The 26937-nt window shown below is 35.1% G+C and overlaps 1 protein-coding gene across 1 annotated transcript in view; it reads left to right on the forward strand.

Annotated features, from left to right (window-relative positions):
• Positions 1 to 12847: 12847 nt before the first annotated feature.
• Positions 12848 to 26937, forward strand: part of SGCZ (sarcoglycan zeta) — a 515552-nt gene continuing 501462 nt past the window's right edge. Inside the window, exon 1 of the mRNA XM_042933838.1 lies at positions 12848 to 12897. The gene's annotated coding sequence lies outside the window, so the exon portion shown is untranslated. The remainder of the gene's footprint in view (positions 12898 to 26937) is intronic.

The following is a 26937-nucleotide window of genomic DNA, read 5'->3' on the forward strand; positions in this document are numbered from 1 at the left end:
CTCTGATGACGTCCTCCATCCTTAGATCTCTAAACATCACCAGTATGACGATTTGTAGCTCCAAATTACATCTATACACCATATCGCTCTACTGAACTCCAGATTCATACAGCCCCTTGGACATCTAAAAGACAAAACTGAACTTCTATTATTTCCGCAGAACATTTTCCATCCCAGTATTCTCCATCTCAGTTTATACTTACCCCATCATTACATTTGCCTAGACCAAATGCTTGTATTATATTTGACTTCTCTTTTACTCACACACCCGCCCCCATTCAATTGGTTAAAAAAAACTTGGGGTATATCTATAAAATGTGGTATATCTTAATCTAGTTCTCATGACCTCTATGAGTATTACCCAGGATAAACCTTCAGCATCTCTGCCTGATTACTTAATAATGATCTAAGTCAGATCACATTATTCCTCTGTTCAAAAATCCTCCATTTTACTGAATAAAGAGAATGAAACAAATAGGCATAGAATAATAAAGACAGTAAGTTAAGCCATATCCCCCCCAACTTTCACCGAGTATCTACAAAAAGAGCTTACAATTCTTGTCTCTGGAGCAGAGCGATGTCCCTTTTTGTCACATCTAGAATACCAAGATGTGCGCTGGTCTCATTCATTATAGAAAAAGAGCGCTCAGTTTGTCACTCTGCCAAGACCCATGGTACTCTAAGAGCCCAGTGTTCACCATGAGGGTAAAGGTTAAAATATTTTCATAAATGTCTGTGAAGGACAATGTACAGATAAAGAGAGTGACAGAGTGGAAGGATAGATGTAGCAATCAATAAAATTCCCTTCTTATTGAAAATTACTCAGACACAATTTATAAAGGTAAAGTTTATGCATTTTTTAAGCTGTAAACAATACAGTTTGAGTTTTACTCTTCTTTGAATTTGACAATGCTATTTATTGGTTGTTCTCAAGGTTCTAAAGTAAAATATGGTCACAAATTAAAGGTGTCCTGCAGAACAGTCAATTATCTTAAATAGTGGTCAATTCCACCACAGCGAGGTTATTTAAGAAGACAGTTTGGTTATGGTAAGAGTCTCTTGGACTCTTAAATATGGAGAACAGACTGACGGTTGCTAGAGAGGAGGTGGGTGGGAGATGGGCTAAATGGGTGATGGGCATTAAGGAGGGCACCTGTTGAGATGAGCACTGGGTGTCGTATGTAAATGATGAATCACTGGGTTCTACTGTTGACACCAATATTGTGCTGTATGTTAACTAACTTTAGAATTTAAGTAAATTTTTTAAAAATCTGGCGAAAAAAGACAGTTTAGATAGCACTTTTAGAAGGTGTTTCAGAAAATTTGCATGGATTACAAAAGTTTTTCATTACATGATTTTGATATTTGGATAACACTAAATTTATAAGATTTTTCAAATTAAGCAGTGGATACTTATCACCACTTAAACCTCCTTGTTAAAATGTAAAAATAGATTGGTGATATATGAAGCTGGTAAGATTAATTGTGGGGCAACTATTGCAGAGTACATATCCCCCTGTTATTTTGCTTCAGTCTAGCACAATGTTTTTTGGTTTTTTTTTGTTTTTGTTTTTTTAATACTACACAGCTGACCTTTTAGTGGGTCATGTAATTGTTTGGATGGGTTGAAACCAGAAATTACTTCAAATAAAATAGAATGAAATAGGATAAGCTACAAGTGAATAGACTAGGAAATAATGAATGGAACAGAACAGAATGGGATAGAATAGACACATGCACACATACTACTGTGTTTTTTTTTTAAAGTTTATTTGAGAAAGAGAGAGAGACAGTGAGCAATCATAAGAGACAGTGGGGGAGGGGCAGAGAGAGAGAAAGAGAGAGAATCTTAAGCAGGCTCTGCGCTGTCAGTGCTGAAATCAAGAGTCAGACACCTAACTGACTGAGCCACCCAGGAGCCCTGCACGCATACTAGTTTTAAATAAATACGCATACTTGTAAATGTTCGTGGAGTCACGGTATAGAATGGATTTCTTTATACGCAACTCCAAGTTTTGAAAAAAGAATATTTGAAACTCTAGGTTTAAGAAAAATCTGATGCTGCACCAATTTGCTCTGAAAGCAGTGTGGAGGTTCCTCAGAAAATTAAAAATAGACCTACCCTATGACCCAGCAATAGCACTGCTAGGAATTTATCCAAGGGATACAGGAGTACTGATACATAGGGGCACTTGTACCCCAATGTTTATAGCAGCACTCTCAACAGTAGCCAAATTATGGAAAGAGCCTAAATGTCCATCCACTGATGAATGGATAAAGAAATTGTGGTTTATATACACAATGGAGTACTACATGGCAATGAGAAAGAATGAAATATGGCCCTTTGTAGCAACGTGGATGGAACTGGAGAGTGTGATGCTAAGTGAAATAAGCCATACAGAGAAAGACAGATACCATATGGTTTCACTCTTATGTGGATCCTGAGAAACGTAACAGAAACCCATGGGGGAGGGGAAGGAAAAAAAAAAAAAAGAGGTTAGAGTGGGAGAGAGCCAAAGCATAAGAGACTGTTAAAAACTGAGAACAAACTGAGGGTTGATGGGGGGTGGGAGGGAGGGCAGGGTGGGTGATGGGTATTGAGGAGGGCACCTTTTGGGATGAGCACTGGGTGTTGTATGGAAACCAATTTGACAATAAATTTCATATATTAAAAAAAAAAAACTAAAATCTGATGCTTAACATTTTCTGTTTGAAAAAGACTCAGGTAGCACAGCTTTTACTATTTTCTTCAGATGTGACAGTAGAAGTCATGTTAGAATTAATCATTTATGAAGGAAAAACAATGAGGTTTTCAACCTATCTTCCTTTCTATACTTTCATGCTGTTTTTTGTGATCCAGTGGCCAAATGTGAATAGGAGCATGATTTTTCTCCTTTATTATCAAAATGATACCTATTTTAAATGACTTTTTATATTATCTTAAATATAATTTTCATTAAGGTCATTATAATTATATTAAAATATTTATGAAAACTTTATACGAAATGATAAAATGTGTAATAATTGGGTCATTTAACATTGTAATGTTCAACAATAGTAGATATAATTGGGGCGCCTGGGTGGCGCAGTCGGTTAAGCGTCCGACTTCAGCCAGGTCACGATCTCGCGGTCCGTGAGTTCGAGCCCCGCGTCAGGCTCTGGGCTGATGGCTCGGAGCCTGGAGCCTGTTTCCGATTCTGTGTCTCCCTCTCTCTCTGCCCCTCCCCCGTTCACGCTCTGTCTCTCTCTGTCCCAAAAATAAAAATAAAAAAACGTTGAAAAAAAAAATTAAAAAAAAAAATAGTAGATATAATTAATATGCCTATTATGTATTTCTCCACATACTTTACTGTACATTTTTTTGTACATTGTACCATTTATTAGATGCTGTGGGTTTCAAATGTATCTTCAGCCCCCATTTTCTTAATTCTCTTCTCTTATTGAGTACACACTAGTCTGTTGTTTCTTTTATACCTACATGCTGTTTCACTTTCACTTTCATGTACACACTTTCTTTTCCTCAAGCATGTTATAGCACCAGCTATAAACCACCTCTAATAGCAAATCAGAATGAAGTAGAATCAAAGATGTTTGACCAAAGTTTGGAAGTTGAATTTTACTGGGTCAAGCTGCCATTCACAAAAAAAGGGTATTTCAAATATTCTCTAGTAATACATATTAGAAAACAAAAAGCCATAAATATCTTTCTGTATAAATTGACATACAGGTAAATAGAAAAATATAACCATGTTTCCTCTCTTAATCTATATACAGACCTTTTTTTCATGTTACTTGTGTGTGTGTGTGTGTGTGTGTGTGTGTGTGTGTGTGTGTGTTGAGTGGAGAGGGGTAAGAATTGTAAATTTATATATGGTGGTCTCAGGGCATATATCATATATTCATTGTTTTGCTATATAGAAAAAAATATGTGCGTCACTTTGTATTTTTTATACTTCTCTATACTGTTTTTAAAATGGATTATAATTCTTCAAGGTTGTTTGGGGAAATTTAATTAATTTTCAATTCAAATGGTAACTTTAATTTTGTATGTTACTTTGTCTCTCACTTAGACTTTTGTTAAATGATTGAGGTGTTTTTCTTAAATCCCTGTCTTTATATTCACTTGTTTTGTCCTGGAAAGTAAACAGAGTCTAAAACTATAGAGTAATTATTGTGCATATGTTCTTTACTTTAACACATACTCACCCCACACCAAGTCTGTGTGAAATCTTTTATGGGGTTTTGGAGAGAGGTGTGAGGAATAGTGAAAGAATAGGGAAATGTCCAAAGATAAATAATATATTTATCACGTCATCAAAATGCTTTGAATATAATTATGTAAGCTATTTAATAACCACATTGAAAGAAAACTTTATGGAAATAAAGCATAGATATTTAATCTCCCTTTAAAGACCCTATTTCACTGGGTCCTATGCCTTGCATTGTGTTTTTTTTGACACGTTGCTCTCTTTTCAGTTCGTTTTGTAGATATTTGAGCATGGGACATTTGGTCTGTTTTAAGGACTTCTTTATTTAACAGCACAATTGAATCTGAGTTGGCTAGCGCCTGTTAATAGAAACTTCAGTAAAGACAGAGAAAGAAATTCTACCATGGAAACACTCAATTCTCCAAGTGATAACCAACCATCTACAGGTCTTCAAATGCATTGTGCTCCTTCACACCTGTATGCAGTTACTTCATTCTGAATGTTCTTCTGTCCTTTTGAACTCCTTTAAGTCTCACCTTACATGTAACCCCATTTGAAAAGTCTTCACCGAAGCAAACTGGTCGTGTCCTGTGTTCTTCTCTTTGTTGTTTCTACTTGTTTCTACTATTGAACATTTGTTTTTAATTATTTGTCCATTTATTCTCAAGACCATGGTCTCTCTAAAAGCAGGGACGTAGCCTCTGTCACTCAGTCCTTGACACCGTGTGAGTCATATTTTTTGCCTGATTCCATCACGTGGCACCTTCTTGAGCCACTCCTTCAGCTGGAAGAAACAGGTCATCTTATAAAGTCTTGATACTACATTTTATCTAGGAAGTATTAGGAAGGCTGCAGTAGATGACATAATTTTGTGTAATTTAATCTTGATGGTCAAATGTATTACTAGGCACATAACTTACTGTATATTGTCACATGAGGTTCAGTGAGGGACTTGTACTCACTGAAGGCAGCAGCTGAAGTGACCTAGTTTAAACTATCAGTGTTTTTAGTTTAAAACTATCAATGGTTCAATGTCATTAACGGGTCATTTAGTTGTTTCTTGATGGCAAAAGTGCATGTGTTTGATATTTTTTACTTTTGCTTCTTTTGATAGTATCAGTTGATACCACGTAAAAAATGTGAATTGGTCACCATTTTGGTTTAGATTTTTTTCCTGGCTATAGATGAACAATCTCATAGACTCCTTCTCAACTTGAGAAGAGCTCATCTCATCTTCCCCAAACCCTTTCTAAATAGGTGCCTTCAAATCTTTATAAATTACGAATGATTCAGTAAAATTCAGTTCAGATTTTATTAGTTTCTGATAGCTACTTTTTCCTACAGCCAACTGCACAGCAAATGACTTTACTTTCATCTCCCTAATCTCTTTTTGTCCTTGGCCATTTGTAGAATGCTGGCTTTCTTTGTATATTTGCTAGCTGGTTTAATATTAGCTCTTTGATTCATTTATGTTAGGGGGTCATGGCTATTTTAGTTTTTCCCTAAGCCAAGTTTCATAATTAAAATTGGGTTTCAAATGGGTAATTTAAAAGTTTATTCAAGCTGTTGCATTCTTTTTTTATTAATTACTCTCATACCTTCAAACTTTATCTTGAAATGTAATTATTGAAGCATGGTTTTTGTAGTATTTATGCAGCCTAGCAGAATATACCATTGCAAATTCTGAATGCACTATGGTTTAGGAAGATTTGTTTTTAATGACTGGGGGTAGTACCAAATAACTCATCAGTGCCTGTTACATCAGTGACAACCAAAATACTATTTGTAAGATTATGTCAACTTAAAATTGTTATTGAATGCATTCCAGTTCAAGCTACCTGAATTTCATGGTCCCAAAGGAACAGGCTTTATAAATTTTATCTAAAGAGATTCTGTTATGACACACTGTTTTACCATTTCTTCTGTCAATGACTCATCTAAGTATGATTCCAGTCGCAAACTTGAAAACTTGGTAGTTTCAGTCAATTCAATCCAGAGGCGACTAACAATGTACATTAAATTCTAAATTTGGATTCTAGTTAGAACATAAAAACTCCATTGTGACCTCTTGCTAAATCCTCCAGAGCTCTGTTGAGGACATCCATTCAGCATGTGCCCCTCCAACAGAGTCACTCCTTGCAGGTCCTCATGGGCAGGTGCACCATGCAGGTCCTCTATTGCTTGTGTCTACCTGACCCTCTGAATGGACTTCTTTCCCCACATCAGGGAGCCTTTCTTCTTAAATCTTCTCTCTGCTATCATGAAACTATCCTCATAAAAAATCTGAACTCTACCAGTTCAGTGTCCTTAACAAACAAACAAACATACATTAGGTTCTGACTAATCCAAGCTTTTTGGCTGTAAATCCTAAATCCTCCTCTCCTATCTTAGGAGAAAAAAGAAAAAAAAAAACACTCCTTCCTCTTATATATAAAACACAAATTTTCATGACTACTGTGTCCTGAAATCCTAACTTGGAGGCTAAAAGCTGAATATTGTTTGGTTCATTGTTCTTGCTCTTGTTGTTTTTAATGGTTTCTTTCTTTCCTTCCTTGAAGAAATAGACCCTTTGGCCTAGAGCAGCAGGAGTTACCAAGAATCTAAAAAAATCCCAAATGACTTACACATATTTATATATAATATTTACTTATATATTTGTATTTAATAATTAGATTTCTTTTGCCTAATGCATATACTGCTATTTACTAAATTTTCTCATGAGTGACATATTTGCATCAAAACTAATTTTTTAATGTTTATTTATTTTTGAGAGACAAAGACAGAATGTGAGCAGGGGAGGGGCAGAGAGAGAGACAGAGAATCTGAAGCAGGCTCCGGGCTCTGAGCTGTCAGCACAGAGCCTGTTGCGGGGCTCGAACCCGCAAACCATGAGATCATGACCTGAGCTGACATTGGATGCTTAACCAACTAAGCCACCCAGGTGCCCCAATGTTTGTTTATTTTTGAGAGAGAGACAGAGTGGGAGTGGGAGAGGGGCAGAGAGAGAGGGAGATAGAGAATCTGAAGCAGGCTCCAGGCTCTGAGCTAACAGCTCAGAGCCTGATGCAGGGCTCCAACTCATGAACTGTGAGATCGTGACCTGAACCGAAGTCAGGCACTTAATCCACTGAATTTATTCCAAAACCAAAACCAAAACCAATTTTTTAATTACTTAATAGCTACTTAGTAATCATTTGTCTTCCTATATAATATTTGTTAAACCATTCCCGTAACACTGATTTGCATTGTTTCTGATCTTTTGTTAGGGTAGGTAATATTAGAACTTTAGCTACATGTCAAAATGTTTCTTTATGAATGATATTGCACCAATGAATTCCACTGCATTTTTTTTTCTAGAATAGAGGTTTGCCAAGAAATTCATTTTCTCATTAACATTTGAATGAGGTGTATGCTGAAAATATTTTTCAGCAAAGGACAAAACAAATCACCCAGAATCGATGTGTGACTCTTCATTAATTTGTGTTAGTTCCATTCATTTATGAATCATTATTAATTTGTATAAATTTTAGTATAAAGATGAATAAAAATGGAATTTCAAACAACTCTGAAATATCTTTATTTCCAGAAACATTTTTAAAGCATTAATACCTTTAAGTGGCTTTTTTTGTTTTCCAGAGAGTTCCCCAATCCATCTCATACTTACATACACACAGACACACACAGACACACACAGACACACACACACACACACACACACACACTTAATCTATCTACTTGGGGTCGTGAAGATTATTTCCCAAAGGAAAAGAAAATGATAGACCTATTAATGAGGGAAGAATCAGTTTTTAGATATTCCAGAGTAAGTCTTATTTTTGAGTCTGAGATTTTTAAATGAGAAATAAATTATTAAGATACAGTGAAGAAAATAGACATTATAGGGGATTCTAGTCCCTGGATCTCTATCAAGGTGATGATTATTATTTGACTGTTTTGAAACGGAATATCTTTTCCCTAGCTTGTGCTTATTTTTTAATTGTTAAAATTAAAAATAGGCAGGTCTTTTGTAGCTGAGAGTATCAAACAATTCAGCAAATTTAATTTTTAAAAGAACTAACTAATTTGAAGTTTAGAAGTGTATGGGTTGCACTCCCTTTAATATTTCATGAAAATGCCATTATGACTATCTTACATTTAGTTTTTCAACTTCACAGTTCAATTTCTGAAGATATTTTGTGTTCATGTTTGTACAACTGTGAACACTCACCTCTCCCCTTGATTCCTTCACATTTGAATCTGCCCTTCCTCATGACAATATCTATATTATAAGGTCTTATAACAGATGTGTCTTATCTTTTTAAAAAGAAACAATTTCTGCCTTATAATATAGTCGGCTGTATGCACCCTCTATCCCCATTAAAAAAACTGGTCCCTACCTTGCAGCCAGAAACATATCTTACTCACTGTGTATTTGCAGCAGGACCTGGGTCAGTGGCTTACACCTGGTATATCCTTGACATATACCAATTGAATTAAATAAAATCATTACAGCTGAAGTTCCCATGATGGGCAGACCTATATAGCATAAACATTGATAAGCCCCCAATTTAAGGTTTTTTTCTATTTCATTTGAGTTTATTCAGTGACATTAAACAAATCAGGGTGCTCAAAGTTGTCATACTTGAGTATGTATAAAGCAATAAAAAAGTAATTGCTAGGTAACTCGGCTTACCATATTCCTTCTTCTAGTCTCCTTCTGATTACTTCCTTTATTGTACTACTTAAAGAGAAATGCAAAAAATATATGAACTTCTCTTTGAGAAAGCACCCTTAATCACCCTCTAGGAAATCAATTCAACTTGGACTTTACTTCTGGATGCCAGGTTTGGGAATGATGTATCAGAAATCCTGGTTTTTATTTATTTTTCATTTTTTAAAAAGTTTATTTACTTATTTTGAGAGGAGGAAGGGCAGAGAGATGGAGAGACAGAATCCCAAGCAGGCTCCACTCTGTCATCACAGAGCCAGATAAGGGGCTTGAACTGACGAATGGTGGGATTGTGACCTGAGCCGAGATCAAGAATCAGACGCTTAACTGAATGAATCACCCAGGCACCCCAGAAATCCTGGTTTTTAAAGTGCTAAAAAGAAAGGGTCAAATCTTGTGTCTCTAAACCTCATATAGTTTTGATTAATGGATGACACTTACCTCAATATCTTCAATTAAATTTTACTTTTTCATACAGTGTTTATCCTTTTCATATAGTAGTAGTATTTTTTTTAATGCCAGGAGGCCTATGTAAGACCTCTTTTTCAGTGAAAATTATACTATTATTTACCTAACAATTTCCTTCCAGGGATCTCATAGAGACTTATAGACATTGGTGACAGATATTACCTATTGAAATCTTCTCTTCACATGATTTGCTACTGTTCCAAGGCAGTTTTCAACCAAGAAACTAAGCCATTTTATTATAATCCCAGCATTGACATTATATAATATTAAAATAAGAGAATAAATAAATAAAATGAAATAAATATCACCACAGGAAAAACTCTGTTTACTCTTAAGTATTAATGAGCTCATCTCCATATTATTCCAATCTCAGATGGAACCTATATTTAACTAAAGGCAGCCATTGAGATATTCAAACTGTCTTTCCTAAAAATAAAATGATACATAATTAATTAAAATGTTTAAAAGTAGTTCATAATAGAAACAAACATTTGATCACTTCAATATACAACAAAAGAAACAACACTAGTAAAGAATCCCTTCATTGTCCATAATGAATTTTAAAGGTGGAATCATTTGTTCTGAGTCTGTTTTTGTTAATGCTAGTCGGTAGCCTGAATTTAATTTCATCTAAATTGTCCAGAGAATTCCATTATTGCCATGGAATATTAACGACCTTGGAGAGGGCTGGATCTTCATTTTGTCATTTTTTTTTTCAAGCCCGAGACTTTAAAATGATACGCTTGCATTTACCAGACTTTTAAAAAGAAACCTCATATAAAGCACTACAGTTTGGAATGAATCTGTAGAAACCTGTATTTATAGGTTATTTTCTCTCTACCTTGCAGAGTTTGGGCACTTCATTTTTAAAAAGCAGTCCTTTAGAGTCTTTGTAATGTAATTACCTTTTTGTTCTGCGCACAGTAATCCAGTGACAAAGGAGTAAGTATCTGCTTTTCCCCGCTGAAAATGATCAATGATCCTCATTCTTAGGATCATATAAACCTTATCACTCATTGGAAACTATCAGGGATCTGGTTCCGTCCCTTATAGCAGGAACAATTACTCTTTTACAAGTGTCAGAATTAGATTTTTAACTACAATTTAAATAAGTGTTTTAGAATAATACTCTGAAATCTTTCCGATAATATTGTGGCAATGTACTTATGAGATTACATGAGGCACTTGTGTATAGTGTGTATGTGGGTTTCCATCTGTCGGTGGTCACATAATCAAGAGAAGCCTGAAAAGCTTGGTTTTTTGGACATATTTCATTTTCCATTTCTCTTTTCTTGATCATGTAGGTCCCACAAGTTGAGATCAATAATACTTTCTAGCTATTTGATAATTGGCACTTTATTTGTCTACCCTGTGCATTTTGCTGGGACTCACAGTTTGGATAGTTAATTGAAATTGAAATTTGGGTGGCATTCAAGAGTGCATGTGGTTTATAACTGCTGCCAAATTGTCTTGCATAAATGTTATGAAGAATCAATGTACCATATTGAGAAGGAAATGATGTCTGTTTGAAAATGGATTATTTTGAATCCAGACATAAACTATTATTGAATTATCAAAGCGAATGAACTAATAGTATACAGGGGTTAAGTCCACCATATAGTTTGAAGGAAAAAGAGATTTCATGGAAGTTATATTTAAGCAATGATTATCTTGGTACAGAGGTTAAAAAAAAAAACAGGAAAGAAAAAAAAACAGTGTTGGAAATCTGTAGTCTGAAGGACAGTTAACACTTTGGCGATCAAAAACCAAAGGAGACCAAATGTATGCTGATGATCATTGAGGAAGAGAAGAGACAAAATCCAATTTCATTTAGTTCTTACTATATGCCCATTGCTATATTTATTATTTTATTTATAATTTTGGTCAATATCCACAAGAGGACCAATAGGTAGAGGTTATTAGACCCGATTTACAGATGAGAAAGTTGAAAGTAAAACACAGTCAATATATAGAGAAACAAGACTTTAAATCCAGGGCTGTTGGAATATAGACCAATAGTTTTCCCACTTCATTATGCTCTGTTAGTATATGATGAATATGTAAACAGTATCATGTACTATTAGAAGCAGCGGTATTGGCATCAGACGCTGAATTGTATTTTGGCTTCTCCACTTATTGAATGATTTACCTATTATCTCTAATATTTAATAGTCTCATTGTACAAAAAAAATTACCACAAATAAGCAAAGAAGTCATCACCATCACTAATGACAATAACCCTGCCGCCACCACCAACAGTGACCACAAAGAAACCATATCATAGACTTCTTCTTATTCACTCTTTCCACAAATGCATATTTAACTCTTATTACATGTCAGACATTTTGTCAGAGGTAGGATGTACCATGGTTAATAAAATATCTCTACACCTTCTCACTGAAAATTTTAGTTTAGTGGGGGAAAATAGTAAATTTTAATTGCAGTTGCTGGAAGAATCCTAACAGATCAAATAGAATCTATGAAAGAGGATGGGGGTTGTTTAGGTGTTGTAGTCACATAGCATGGCAGGTAAGTTGATACCTGAAGACTTGGAGGATGAGAAGGGGCCACAGTGCTGAGAGATTGAGTCAGGGACATAACAGGTAGTTGGCACGGCATGAATTAAGTCCTCAAGGATGGAAAGCTTTTTGTGGTGTTGAGGAACAAAACCATTGGAGTTAGAACTTAGAGGGTAAGGAAGTTTTACAAGTTAAGGGATTTGTAAACCAAATAAGGAGTGCAAAAGAAAACCATTGTTGATTCTGAGTTAAAAATTTAAAAAGGCATAATCATGTATATATCTCTCTATATATAGATATATATCGATATATAGATATAGATATAGATATAGATATAGATATAGATATAGATAGAAAGTAAGTCAAATTGCTTGGTAAGGAATAGATTGAAAGTGATGGAACATTGTATGAGAGAGGTGACTAATAAAGACGTTAGTTTAACAATATTAGTAAGTCTTACATCTCTTTGTCCTGCATCTAGGTGGTAGTAGGAAAGTTGGAGAAAAATAGCTGCATTAATGATATATTTTAAAGGTGTAGTTGGCCATGCTGCTTAATAAATTAGGTGTCGTGTTGATCTAGAGGGAGGTATAAAGAATGGTTCTAAGTTTTCTGACATATTCCAAGTGAATAAAAAAATGTGAAATTAAGAGGCAACACTTATTTCATCTTTCCTTGTCAGCACGACCCTACATTTATTTCACTAATTCTTTCTAAATTGCTGCATGAAAATCCAGGATGTTTTCTAATTTGAGGATTGTAGTCTTTACTCCTATTCCTCAAAATGGCCACATTACATAATTCCTAAAGGAACATTGCTTCTATCTGGCAGTAACACATCTCTATGATTGTTTTTCTTAGATACGGAACATGAGTGAGTAAAATTCTAGAATTCACCAAATATTTTTGTTTTTAATGAAGACAGCATTTGCTTGTTACTTATGGACTGTTACATTTGAAGGAAACCTTTTTCCAGGTAAGGGGTGAACATTCTGCTGAACCTTTTTGGCAGGTTAATTGGAGCCAGAATATAGTCCAAAATCAAGGGATTGAAAACAAAGATTCAGGAAAGTTAGAAATAGGAATTGAACTCAGATTACTGAGATTCGGTTCAAAATTGGAAAGCAAGATTAGGGGTTAGAGCAGACAGTATATAGTAATATTAGACTTAATTCTTGTCCCTTTGGTACAAACAGAGAATGTCGACATTTATTATTGGTTAATTTGATCTCCATAGTCACTGCTACTGAGTGGTCTGTTTGGGAATCAAACCCAGATCTTATTCTGGAAATAAAGGGACAGTAGAATGCTGAGGAGTTAAACAGTGGCCTCTCTGAATGTCCATTTCCCCTTTGTAAAAGGAAAATTTCTTTTTTGACATGGAGAGACACATCAAAATATGTTTAAGTAGAAGTAACAGATGCTTCTCTTAACTATTTTTTGATTATTAAATATTTTTATTATTAACTATTAAGTATTATTTATTAAGTAAAAGTAGCAAATAATTCTCTTTCTATTACTTTGATAATTGTATCCTGGAAAAATGGCAGTCCTTTTAGAGGCCTGTTATCGATTCATTGGAACAGGTAGTAAACATGGCTCCTAAAAGTCCCGTGTACATTTTTAGAGTTCATCGTACATGCCATGGGACTCTCATCTGATAAGAACATATCTATCTCTTACTAAGTGAAATGACGATATATTTCAAGCTCTAATGTACAGATAAGATTCATGACTTATGTCTTGACACCCACTTTCCTGTATGTCCATGGCAGACTTCAATAATTAATCTTGGCATGCTTTCCTGCTGAGTCTACAGTAGGCCTCACAATTCCTCTCAAAAAAGAACACTCCATGCAGCCCCTGGCAATCATTTGGGGTTGGCAATGGAATGAAGATGATTTGTCATTCTCTTCCATAGAAGTAAACCTGTGCCTTCCTTGATACAGAAAATGACATCCTAACATTATATTAACATTTTTGATATATGTTTCTTAGAAAAAAAAAAGGATGACAAGTGAGAGTAGTGTATTCTAAGGAAAGAGTAATAATAGTTTCTCAGAAAATAAGCCCTATGATTTCTCAGCTTTAGTTAGGCTGTATTGTTAAAGACATTGAATGACTTTTTGTTTTTGTTTTGTTTTGTTTTTACCATGGTAGCAATGCGAGAAGGTGAGATACATGGCTAGGCAATCTTATGTTGACAATAAGATCAGCAGGTTATGTATAACTAAATCATTTCATCATATAGGCGTTGAATACTTGCAGTGTAGTTAAAAATTGAATAGCGTTCTGAGAAGCAACAAAGATAGGACTGGGGTCCTGACCTTAAAGAGATTAATTACTAAATAGAATAAAATTTCTCAGGAGATAGTATTTATTTTATTTAAAAGCCCATAATAAATAAAAACCTGCTATCACAGAAGAGAGGTAAATTGTACCGTACAGCTAACAAAGCTCAAGTTCACAAGTCAAGGGCAAGAAAAATTCATCTAAACTCCATTTCTGCATCTTCCTCTCTCACATTTACATTTCTCTATATTTATGTAAGTGTGAATGAAGATTTAACATTTACTTTAAAAGAACCTAAAAGTTTTATAATAACCTTGTTTAAAATTCCATTATTGTTAAAAAAAACCCTGTTCATTTGAAGCTAAAGTCAGGAGCCATTTCTTTTACATCTTTGTTTGCTAAACCTTCTTTAGTAGTATTTTTTTAATGTTTATTTTAGAGAGAGAGAGAGAGAGAGAGAGAGAGAGAGAGGGAGAGAATGTGTATGCATGTGTGAGAGGGGGAGGGACAGAGAGAGAATCCCAAGCAGGCCCCATGCTGTCAGTGTAGAGCCTGACTCAGGGCTAGATCTCATGACCAGGACAGCACAATCTGAATGATATCAAGAGTCAGACACTTAATCAACTGAGCCACCTAGGCACCCCAGTAATAGTTTTAAGCAAGTTAAAAATTGTTTTTGAATGAACAGAACTAAAATATCTATATGTGACAAGCTTTCCTTGACATTTTCACTTGTGCACGACCATGCTCATGTAACGTAACATCTCAGGTTCTCGGTGTTACCACCTATAAAATGAAGGTTTTGCCTTGTGTTCTTTCTGAAATTCTATGGCTGGCCCCAGTTGCCTAATGGATAAGGCATTGGCCTCCTGAAATTCTATGGCTGTGTTTGCTGAGTGTCTGTTGTTTTCAAGGTATTTTTGTGGACCAAAAAGCCCACAGCTTTTCTCTAAAGCTGATGTATTCAGGAATCAAGGTTGCCTTGGCCCAGAGGTGGAGATACCTCATGGCCTAAGCATATACTCTAAGGCCACCTGTGCAAGAGTAGCCTTGACTTTATGCTCCATAAGAACTTGGGCCTTGTATTTCCCCCAAGATATGTTAGGTCCCTTCCTAAAATCTCCTTGTGCTTGAAGTGTTTCTTGGCTTATGCATTGTTTTCTTTCCTTTCTGATTCTATTACTGCATGCCTACTATGTGATTTCCCAATACCCTATGACAACCGTGTCTTGCTTATTTGCTTTCGTTTTCTATACATAATGGATTCATTCCCTTTTATACTGTGCCTTCCCACATCTACCTCTTAGGGACTGGACTTTAGCTAAGAAATGGTGACTAGAAGATACCATTGGCACATTTTAAATGAAGCGTTTGAAAAAACTTAATTTCTAATGAGGGATATCATATGCATAGTTTTAATGCACAATTACAGTATGGTACAATAAGATACAAAAAAATGTTGGTATAGAAGAACATAGGAAGGACAATCTCAGTCTACACAGGGACACTAGCTTCCAAGAAGAATTGGAATTTATTGGACTCTTGAAATATAGTTAGGATTTTAATATACAAAACCTATATTAATTATTTAGGTTATGCATTGCCATTGACATTAGTAACTAAACCAAGTTTACCTAAGCACCATTCATGTATACAAGTCAACCTCATACCGTGTTGTGAGATAAATGTGAGTTAAAATCCATGCTCTTTTCATTTATTAGCTTTGTGACTTGGGATAATTTCTCCAAAGCAGAAAAATTGCTATATATTAGCATTATAGGGTTTTAAGGATTAATTAAAGGGTATCTATAAATAAATCTTCTAGCATAGGACCTGGAACATAAAAGGAATGCCATTTTCTCCATATTCCTCTCTAATACAGTACCACGGTATATCCTTATTGATGTTCTCAGATGTATCGTGTTAAAGAAACAAAAACAAAAAACAAAACAACTGTACCTAATAAAAAAGATAACCTCAGTGAGGCTCAGGAACAGCTTTTGAAAACAATCAAATAGCAGGTGCCATCCAGTAGGCTTCACATATCAGACTGGATTCAAGGAGGAATAACTGCTTCTGCCTTAGTGCATAAAACGTATGTGTAGTGCCCAAAAAGTCATCTTTGTAGACAGTCCGTTAAGTATTTTCATATTCTTGCCAAATAGGAACTAATGCAATAGTCTAAGTGTACAGTTCCCTTTATTTAACTTTAATAACATTCTAACCTAGTTTTCTATCTATAATTACACTCTCAAGGTATAAACCTTAGAGAAATCCTTTCACACATACACAAGGAAATATAGACGAGAATGCTTAATCAGTGTTTTCTTATAAGAAGGAAATAAAAGCCATCTCCATGTCCATCAAAAGGGTATTAAATGTATAAATTGAGGTATAGTCATAAATGAGATTAGTAGTGAAATGAGTAAATTCTAGCTGCCCATAAAGCATGAATGAATCTCAAAATAACATTAGTAAAAAAATAATGTTGAAGAGGGATTATATATAGCACGATCCATTTTAAAAAGGTACAAAAGCATACATTTTAATGATCATAGAGATGTATCTAGTACAAGCATAAAGAAATTCATGGGTAAGTTTATACTCAGTTTATAATTGTAATTACTTTAAAGTTAAAGTGATTAGAAAAAGGTCATTAGAAGGCTTGAACTCTATTGTAAAGTTTTATTTTCTAAACAAAGTGGTGGGTTATACGATTATTTAATTTTGTATGTGGTTGATGTAATCTATACTTAAATACAATAATTGAATTACTTTGAATTGTTTTTAAGCTTTGTACTTAAAAGTGATATAATACAAGGCTTTAATGTAAAAAGATGCATACATGTATTTTTTTAGTTAAATTCATAACACAGCAAATAGATGAAGGATTAAGAAGTATACTGGTTATAAAACAAATAAGTCACAGATTAAAACAACAAAGGGACTATAATCAGTAATATTGTAATAACTTTGATTAGTGATAGTACCCTTGTGGGAAGCATTTTGTAATTTATATCATTGTTGAATTACTATGTTGTACATCCAAAACTAATTATATGTCAATTATACATCAATGAAAATAATTAAAAACTTAAAATGCTTGTTTAACAATATAAAATAAACTTCATACTTAAACCACCTTTGACATAAAATGATACATAGATGTGTTTTTAGCCAGGGTCCTACCACAACCAGTTACTTATTCCAGAGTGCAGACATGCTATTGTTGTCTTGCCATGATACTCTTTGTTGGTTGATTAATAGATGTTGAATGCTAATAGATTACAACTTGTACTCCAGTGTGGAGACTTGCACCTGGCTGATGAGACTCTTCCTTATCAGGAAATGCCTGCCAAATTTGAGTCACTCACATTGGCAAGACCCTTAACTAATGGCTGAGTATAAAATTCTGACCTCATTTCCATGTGGAACAGTCTTTGTGGAGGTAGATTCTAGTGAGGATGTTAAGTAGGCATCCGAGAAAAGATGATAGATTCCAGGTTTCAGAGTAATATATAGAGCAGTTTACATTTGTGAAATACCAGTATATACATGTGAATAAAGCAATAGATGGGGAAACAAACAACATTGGGCTTTAGGTCAAATAAGAGGATTGGAGGCCAAATGAATGCAGAGAATCCAATAGGACTACAAGATGAGGCAGTGAGATAGAATGAGTACCAAGGGAGAATGATGTCTAGCAGGTGAAATAAAGAAACTGTTGAAGAAAGAATAAATACTCAGCAGGGCTAAGTGCTTCTAGTATACGGAGTTGTTGTTGTTGTTGTTGTTGTTGTTGTTTTTAATTAGAGATCTTTTATGTAATCACTGGTGACTTTTGAATATTTTGGTGAGGATACCATCTGATAGGAATGAGGGTTAGAAGAAAATGTGAAGACTACAAAATAAACAGTTCTCTTGAAGTTTTGTTGTTGTTGTTTAAGTTTTTGTTTGCTTATTTTCTCCCTATGAAGTGAAGCAGAGAATTGAGGCAATATCTAGAGGAGAATGTGAAGAGTGTGGAGTGAGGGGTCTTTGTCTTGTAATATGGAAAAATGCAGCCTTTTATATGATTGTAGGAGAGATTATTTAGAGAAGGAACAGATGAGTCAGGGAGGGGAATGTTGTCAGAGATTTAGAAAGAAGAAAGATTAGAGGTTTGTTTTATGGGCATAATCTGCTCATCCATTAAAGGAAGAAGAACACAGTTTATGGGTATAAATGAAAGTACTACTCTAGATTTAATGGAGTGAAAATTGAGAAGCTGTCTTCTGCCTTGTTCCCTTTTCTCTCCTGAGAGTGAAGACAAGAAGGAGACTGAGATTAGAGGAGGGAGGAAATTGTGAAAAGCTGGTTTGGCTGGTTGGAAGAATGAATTGACCAGAGAAAGGTGAGAGACGAGAAAGAGCAACCATGATATTTACAATCATGAAATTAATGTGAGTGAGACCAGTCTGGATGGTTGTGTGTCCTTTTATGACTACATTTACATGTAAGAATGCACATGCTAAATAAACAGAGAATTGGATATAAACATAGAGGTGGTTTTGACAAGTGAGTACAAAAAACCAAGGATGGAACACGGGATCTACACAAGAGAGTGATTATAACAATAGGCATTGCATCTAAAACAAATGAAGTTCGATATGAGGATGAAGTAATGTGATGGTTTAATCATTGGATTGGAGTGCCAGAGAGAAGACCCTTTGAGAAGTGGTTAGCCTAAAAGTTAAGGGGAAGTGGTCAAAGGGAGGGAGGTTTGACACTGAATTATGGAGAGGATGAAGATTTTCTCCGTGACAGGGTTCTTTGCATGATCATGTTACTGAACAAGCAGACCAGTTAGGGTAAAGAACAAAATCATTGGAGCAGAGGAGGGCTAGAGTCTGAGGTGCTAGGATATTATAAAGATTATCTATGTGGATATTGAAATCAAGAATTAATTCAGTATAATGGTGGAGAGAGACAGAAAAAGTGAGCCTAATGCTAAAATTTTTAAGTCATTGGACAGGGAGGGATGGATATCCTAGAGTTCCCAAGTGATTACAGCAAGGGGATCAAAGTCCATAGCCTTTTAAAAAATCTCTTTCAAGAAACATAAATAAAATGATACAAAGTTAGAAGGATACTAGCAATTAAGCAAATATTTGTAACAAATATCACAAAGTCTTGATAAAATTAATATATAACGGGCATACAAACCAGCAAGGAAACATTAAATCTAATTATTAAAATATGCAGATTTAAACAAATACAGTAAAACCTTGGATTGTGCCTAACTTGTTCTGTAAGTGTTCTGCAAGGTGAGCGAACATTTCTCATAAATTTTAACTTGATAAATGAGCGATGTCTTGCAATACAAGTAGTACATGACCCTGAACATCACATGATCACAACTGATCCAATTGTTCTTCTCTCTCTCTCTCTCTCTCTCTCTCTCTCTCACACACACACACACACACACAATCTGTCTCTCACATGCTTGCTGCCAGACTATGGGTGATCATCTCCCATGCTCAGATGCTTGGTCTCAGGCTATGGTGTTTGGCAGAAATCAGTGATTTTTTCAGAATGTTGGAAGGTGCCCACAAGTGGCACTGATGTATTTTTTGTCATTTCAAAGCACCAACGGACAGTCCTTTGCTTTTCCATACAAGAGGAAGCTTAGGAATGCTTTGCTTCATTCTAGGTCAGGCTGCCTGCACATATAGACCCTTTCCTCTGCTGCCTTATTGCCAGTTACATTCAATACAGTATATGACAAGAGTTTATTAATACTGTACTGTAGTCAACATCATGCGAGCGTATACAATGGTCCCCGTGCAGAGAGAGATTCCATTGAGCCAAAAGATAGCAGTGATTCCATTAGTGATATTGAAGGCAGTCCTACACAGTAACCCTCCTCTCTTTTCTCCCTCACACCAGCCATGGAGGTTTTCAAAAGTAAGTTCAGGTTCATTTGTTTATTTTTCTTTATATTTTGAATTTTCTTTTTATTTTGTATTATATTACAGTATTGTAATCATTTTTACATGAATATTTTTGGGTTGTGGAACAAATCATCTGAGTTTCCATTATTTCTTATGGGGAAATTGCTTTGCTATACAAATGCTTTGGTTTACAAGCATGTTTCTGGAATGAATTATGCTTGCAAACCAAGGTTTTACTGTAATTCAAAGAATCAGTATAAGTCACTAATAATTATATGAGAAAAATACCTCAGCTTGAAATGAGATAAAATCAACATTGTTACCTGTAAAATTACCAAAACATTTAAAATGATAATTCTCAACGTTTTTCCAGGTTCATTGAAATGGACACTATTATCTGAGGTTGGCCATTGTATAACATTTTAAAAATCAATTTAGTGATATACAGCAAAAACCTTACATAGGTTCATGACTTTTGCCCTATCTCCAGTAATGTCTCCACAACAAACAAACAAACAAAAAACAAAAATAAAAAACAAAACCAAAAGAAAACAAACAAACAAACAAACAAAAAAACAGTGGTTCAGACAAAGATTTGTGTTCAAATGTATTCCTAAAAGTATTCTTTACAATGCAGGAATAATTGGAAATAATATAAAGCTCAGAGATGGTCATGCCAGAAGGAATCCTTCTTTTATGAATTTACTCTTGAGACCTCTAAAGTTAGAAAAACCGAAACGTGACTGCACAGTTTTACTGTTGTGCATTGTGGTATTCCTACTTGAGTCAACCGTGGAGAAGAAAGTGCAGTACAGAGAAATGTAAATCACAGTTCCCCAGCCCATTTTCTTGGGAAGGAACTTGCATCTGTATAATCTGTTGATTGAATTATTCATACCTGCATACTGCCTTAGTACTTTTACTCTCCCACTCTAATTTTAAAATCTTTGCGCTTCTAGAAGTCCTTCATCTAGGGTAGTATAGTGCCATGCCCCAAAGAATCTTCACGAATGCTTATTCGTGGCTCTCTTATGAGTGGCTCTCTCGTAAAGCCAGGTTAGTTAGGAGCGTGCACTTGGAACTTGTTAAATTTAAATTCTTTTAATATATTCTACAAATGTCTATGAGCAGGTCATGGCAGCTTATAGTTTAACTTTTGAAAATGTTGTAATATTAGACAATACTACAGTCCACAGCCATTTATTAGTTGTTCTGAATCTGTTACCTAATGTCTAATCTGTTACCTTGACTTAGATTTCAGGATTTCCAAAACACTATGGATGACATAGTGTTTTTTTTCAGGCAATTGATTTTTACTGAAGTACATCAAGGATATTCTACACTGATCACTTAATGTTTCCAAAGTTGCTACAGTTACTGCAGTGCAAGGATACTCTGGGTCAATTTGTAGAGAAGAAGAAAAATAAACAACAGGCATTTCATTTCCCCAAATTTCCATAACCTTTTATAATCATTTAAGCCATATCAAATTATCTACTCATGAAAAATTAGAATAATATGTGTATTTGATACATCAAAATGTTAATCATCCTAAATAACAGTTTCAAGTTTTTATTATAAAGTGGTAGCATTTTCTTTTATCAGATATGCTTCGATACAAATGAATCTATCCCTTCCTTCATATTTTCTGTGGAATACTTTCTATTGTAGTGCTGTCCCATGTGCAGGGCAGAAAGAGGTTAATGCAAAGCTTTCCACTTCTGCCAAGAGTTCATGGTCTAATTGGGCAGGCTCTAAAATATTTTGCTGGAAGCCAGTCATAAAAGGGCTGCATCTGGGGCTATCAATCCATTAAATGAAAGGCTTACAAATACTGCAGAGTATATTTTCACCCATCATTATGACAGATACTAAATGAGATAAAGACCACAACCTGTCTTGAGGATTCAAAGTCCATCTGTCTGAAGGTGGCAGGTTTTATTCCTCTCATTATTTAATACTGCACACTGATGAACCGGAGGGCCAAATGCTGCCCGTTTCTATGGTGTCTTCTTGAACATGACTTTGCCATTCATTTTGAGTAGGTCTGCAATTTTTCCTACATACTAGACAACTAAATTTTTTTCTTCAGTCCGACTGATGTAGAGTGTAGGCATCTGCTATGCTAACATAGCAGAGTTGCATTTTAAGAAATGTGAACAACTATGGGAACATTTTAATTTTCTGCTCACTGAGGCTCCACTCGTTTTTTCCATCAGCTATTGTAGATAAAATTTCTTGTCTTATTAATTTTATCCTGAAAGCATTATACAAGGCCAAATCATAGAATATTCAAAGTGGAAGGTGGTTTAGAAGCTGAGCATTTGGATACCTTTATTATCTAGAAGAGGGATGATGCTGCAAGCAGATAGGATTTGCTCAGGGCCAGTCAGCTACTCACTGATGGAGTTTTGCAGGGTCTGAGAGTGGCCATCGGGCTTTCAATCCACTGTTTCAATATGTCAGACATGTTGTGTCATTATAGTTCTATCTGTGGACCAATTCCTTTTTCTCTTCCAGATGTTTGTCAGTATACAAGGTGTGTGTGTGTGTGTGTGTGTGTGTATGTGTGCGCGCGCGTGTGTGTGCATGTGCATGTATAGTACGTATTTACATATGTGTGAGTACACACACATACACACATAAACTGAAATATGTATGCGGTTGTTCTGATGTCTTACAAGATGTAGATGTACCTTGACTTTGAGGAAATATCTAGTCTATTTTATAAAAAAAATAAATTGCTGCTATTTTGAAATGACTTGCATTTAATCTTGCCTGAAGGGCTTTAAATAAAGGGTAATGAATGACAGTGGTTCTGCAGGAGAAAATAGCCTAGTGGGACACATGAAAGAGAAGAACTAATCCCAGTTTCATTCATCATCATTATTAATGTTAATAAAATTTTCAGGTGATAATAAATTAGGATGGAAAGCAGACACAAATGAAGCCATTTCTATGTTGCAAAAAGTTAGATGAAGTATCATACAATAACTTGTTATTTAAAAAGTCTAAAATGAGAAAATAAATCATTTACTAATAAGGATAAGTAAATATCTTATTTTTTCCACACTCAATTTCCATTGAGTTTTCAATAATGAAATATAACAATGTAAATAATATAGTAGGCCCACAACAATTTTTTAAAGGAAAAAGGGGCTTAAATTGGAATATTAAGGGTCTCTTTCTCAAATCAGTAAACACCGAATTATTAGAGTCCACATCATCTTAAAATGTGTACACACAGGGGCGCCTGGGTGGCGCAGTCGGTTAAGCGTCCGACTTCAGCCAGGTCACGATCTCGCGGTCCGTGAGTTCGAGCCCCGCGTCAGGCTCTGGGCTGATGGCTCGGAGCCTGGAGCCTGTTTCCGATTCTGTGTCTCCCTCTCTCTCTGCCCCTCCCCCGTTCATGCTCTGTCTCTCTCTGTCCCAAAAATAAAAATAAAAAATGTTGAAAAAAAAATTAAAAAAAAAAATGTGTACACACATATGCACATGCACACATGAATATACATCCATGTGTATTTTTGTTTTAATTTGAGAAGTAACCAATGTACACACAGAGTGCTTAAAAGAAAAAAGGCTAGTAAATAGTATATTCAGAGAAAACTATCCAGAGTATTAGATAACACACGATACCTATACGTACAAAAGCCTTTTATTAATATAGTCAACATGTATTTATATAATTTTACAACTTACTGGGATTTTTATAAATATTGTGTTGTTTGATCATCCTGACTGACCTATGAGATTGTTTGGGCTGAACGTCCCTGCAGTTAAGGGAATGTGTAGCTAGAGAGTGACAAATCTATAAACTCAGATCTTGTGTGTCTCATTCTTTTCACGACATTAGTGTTTCTTAAGGTCTGCTCTTTGGGCCAGTAGAATCAACTTCCTCCAAACACTTCTTTAAAATGAAAGTTCTTGGACTCTGAGGGGGGTGGGTTAGCCAGCTGTATTTTAAAAAGACTGCCAATTGAGTCTGATGCTTTCAAGTCTGACACTGCTGTCTTATTAAATAATGATCCAAGCATCCAAATTTAGCCTATTCCCTTGAAGGAGCTGGTTGTGACTCCGAGGAGGAAATCCAATCCAATGTGAGATGTTCCAAAACATAATAGGTTCCAATAAAGGATCATTTCTCAGAAACAATATGACTGATTTTTCACCATTTGTCATCTGCAGCTTTTCTTACTTTGATGTAAGAGGCCTCTCAGTATTTTGAAAACATACTCTCACCATTATAAGCATGCTTTCCAAGTTAAAAATCCATACATACAATGTGAGGACAAAAGAAAAACACTTTTTCTTCTTGGAGAGCACATGTATTAGTTTCCTATTGCTGCTATAACATATTAGCAAAACCTTAGTGGCTTAAACAGCACAGATTTATTCCCTTACCGTCCAGGGAATTTGAAGTCTAAAATCAAGATACCAGTGGTTCCGTGTTTCTTCTGGAGGGATAAGGGGAGAATCCATTTCCTTGTCTCTTTCAGCTTCTAAACTTGGCCTCCATCCCTTGGCTAGTGGCCTTTTCCTCAAATCACTCGTTCTGTCATATCTCACATCGGCTACTACGAACTCTGATCTTCCTGTTTCCCTTTTATAACGAGCCTTGTGATAATCCAGAATCTCCCCATCTCAAGACCCTTAATTAAATCCCCTCTGCAAAGTCTCTCCACCACGTAAGACAAAATATTCAGAGGTTCTAGGGATTAGACAATGGACATATTGGGGGAGGGAGGGAATTAATCAGCTTACCATACCAGGGCAGATGTAGTTGATACTATTTACATGTCAAAGTACATATCTAACTGCACCATGCCAGAGGCAATAGAAACAAAGTGCTGTAGATTCATGTATTATAGACCTCACACATGGGTTAAATTGATCATTGAAATACAGACTGACAAATGGATTCGGAACCATTGGGTTGGGGAGCACAGAAAGACACTTACCATGTGGTACTGTCATTGTTTTTCTACTAGTCTGTCTGTCTTTGTAAATTCTGAGAACCTTTAAGGCACAATCTCCTTCCCTTCAATAATTTTGCAATCTCTGAGCCCATTACAGTGCTGACACACAGTAAGCACTCAGTAAAATTTAGTTGAATATCCTTGTAACATAAAATGAAATTTTTCTAGGAAGAGTCATGAAAGTTTTGCTAAGTCAGAGAAATTTCATGACTACTAATATTGGATTTGTTTGAAAGTTTTTTAAATAGACTTTGCTGCTTTTTATAATAAAGTAGTGAAATATGCCATGTTTTTAAGACTCAATAATATGTATGAGATATATTATATCAAGGCAGATGGCAGAAAATAGACCCATAAAACTCAGAAGAGATAAACCTTCTATAATTAAGAAAGAAATGAATCAATTAATATGTCAATTGAAAGTAACATTCTGAATATGAATTCTAACATAGCTGAAAACTGTGGTGGTAAGAAATAATACTGGATTATAGGATGTACACTTGAGTTCTGAAATTGGTATTGTCATGAGCACATGAGCACATCTAATCAAGAAGAATATTTCATGATTCTTCACTGTTACACATTTATTTGGAGGCATATCAGATATCCATCGGTTCTAAATCCCTCAGATTTCACACTAGGAATCTAAGGCTTGCAGGTAATATGTAATCTGAATTATGTTTAAATGAATAAGTGAGAAAAAAGCAATTTGTCGTAACCTTCCCGATCAGATTAATGGCACAGCCAAAACTTGTATTGCATTAGCATTTTTTTTTTAAAGTTTGGCTATCTTTTGTCAGGTGATATAATGGCATAACAACATTTAGACCGCAGATTTTATTGCCCCTTTGCAGACCATTGTTCCAATAACTTTTCAGTAGTACTGGCATCATAGGAAGAAAATTGTATACCTCAGCTGTTGTCCTCCCTGTGGCTGTAATGAAGTCCCTGTAGTAATCTAATTGTATCGACTTAGCAAGAAAGTGGAATTATAATTGACAACATAAAGTCAAGCAAATTGCACTATCAGAAGACACATGCTGACTTAAGCCCCGTTGACATGAATGTCAAAAGTACTTTTTTAATGGCGAAAGTTTGCTTTTTCTAAATTATTTAGCTTTCAAACATTAAAATTGTGCAGGAAACAATGTTTTGAGTTAACGCTTTGAATTTTATTCCTTACCGCTCTACTTCCAGAGTGAAATGCTTTAGAAAAATGTTGATGGACTTTATCAATATCCATTTATGCTAACGTCTTACAAGATCCATAAAGTATGAATTCAACTATAAAAAATAATCATTGAAATGCTTGCATCACAGACTCTGATTCTATTTCATGTATTACTTCCCTTTGGGAGAGAATAAATCTTTTCTGTATTTTGAATATATATTCTATATATTGTTGTACTTTTTAAATTAAGCTTATATACTTCGATTAATAGCTAGGCTGGAATATATAAAAGCTCAGGATGTCAGTATTATAATATGAAATAGAGGAATAACATATCAACTGGTTTACCTAAGGGGAGCCTGGATTATTAAAATTAGGGATTTTAGTAAAACGTTATGTTTACTTTGAAAATAGACCTGCCTTGCAGTCCTCAGGGGAGTTAGGGAAACAGCTGAAACTTGTAAAAAAGAGGGGACCATGATCACAGAGTTCCAATTTGATAGGGATTTCATTTGACATTATGAAAATAATTATATTCCTTTTATTTATTCAGTTATTATTCATGTAGAAAGAAAATATGCATTAATTAAATAGGGCATGAAATTTATCAGACGACTTTGTGGTCTGTAGTTTCTATTTCT

This window comes from Panthera leo, chromosome B1, assembly GCF_018350215.1.
Source record: "Panthera leo isolate Ple1 chromosome B1, P.leo_Ple1_pat1.1, whole genome shotgun sequence".
Lineage (NCBI taxonomy): Eukaryota > Metazoa > Chordata > Mammalia > Carnivora > Felidae > Panthera > Panthera leo.